Source organism: Micropterus dolomieu, unplaced genomic scaffold (genome assembly GCF_021292245.1).
Source record: "Micropterus dolomieu isolate WLL.071019.BEF.003 ecotype Adirondacks unplaced genomic scaffold, ASM2129224v1 contig_2147, whole genome shotgun sequence".
Classification (NCBI taxonomy): domain Eukaryota; kingdom Metazoa; phylum Chordata; class Actinopteri; order Centrarchiformes; family Centrarchidae; genus Micropterus; species Micropterus dolomieu.
This window is the reverse complement of record NW_025731137.1, coordinates 1-1178: the sequence shown is the minus strand read 5'-3', so window position 1 is coordinate 1178 and position 1178 is coordinate 1. Positions and strand designations below refer to the sequence as shown.

Here is a 1178-nt window from a genome sequence, read left to right as displayed (position 1 = left end):
ATTCACATCCCATGAGGTCACCAGCTAGGAGGACAGACAGCAAGTTTCACTACAGAGAAAGGGAAAAATACAGGAAACACAATGTGTGGTTTTTAAATCAGTGGGCCCAGCAGGCTTCCTCTGCGCCACTCTGCTCTCCCACAATCCCTGGCTTTGAATCACTGGGCACAGCAGGCTTCTGCTGCGCCACTCTGCTCCCCCGCACCCCAGATGGGACTCTAACCCACAATCCCTGGCTTAGGAGGCCAGGGCCTTCTCCATTAGGCCAATAGGGATTCACATCCCATGAGGTCACCAGCTAGGAGGACAGACAGCAAGTTTCACTACAGAGAAAGGGAAAAATACAGAAAACACAATGTGTGGTTTTTAAATCAGTGGGCCCAGCAGGCTTCCTCTGCGCCACTCTGCTCTCCCACAATCCCTGGCTTAGGAGGCCAGTGTCTTATCCACAAGGCCAATACGGCTTCACATCCCATGAGGTCATGCACCACTCTGCTCCCCCACACCCCAGATGGGATTCTAACCCACAATCCCTGGCTTAGGAGGCCAGTGCCTTATCCATAAGGCCAATAGGGATTCACATCCCATGAGGTCACCAAGTAGGAAGACATACAGTAACTTTCACTATAGAGAAAGGGACCAAGGTGTGGTTTTGAATCACTGGCACCACGCTGCCCATAAATCACTGTTAGCAGAGGATGGTTTCGATCCATCGACCTCTGGGTTATGGGCCCAGCACGCTTCCGCTGCGCCACTCTGCTCTGCCACTTTGCAGATGGGCCTCGAACCCACAATCCCTGGCTTTGAATCACTGGGCACAGCAGGCTTCTGCTGCGCCACTCTGCTCCCCCGCACCCCAGATGGGACTCTAACCCACAATCCCTGGCTTAGGAGGCCAGGGCCTTCTCCATTAGGCCAATAGGGATTCACATCCCATGAGGTCAGCAACTAGGAAGACATACAGCAAGTTTCACTGTAGAGATAGGGACAAATACAGGAAGCAGAATGTGTGGTTTTTTTAATCAATGGGCCCAGCAGGCTTCCGCTGCACCACTCTGCTCTCCCACACCCCGGACGGGATTCAAACCCAAAATTCCTGGCATAATAGGCCAGTGCCTTATCCATGAGGGGAATAGGGCTTCACATCCCATGAGGTCACCAACTAGGAAGACATACAG

General features: G+C 52.7%; 1 non-coding gene across 1 annotated transcript; it reads right to left on the bottom strand.

Moving 5' to 3' along the window:
- Positions 1–689: 689 nt before the first annotated feature.
- Positions 690–761, bottom strand: trnam-cau. Its single transcript has one exon. It is a non-coding gene; the product is annotated as a tRNA-Met (tRNA).
- Between the last annotated feature and the right edge of the window lie 417 nt (positions 762–1178).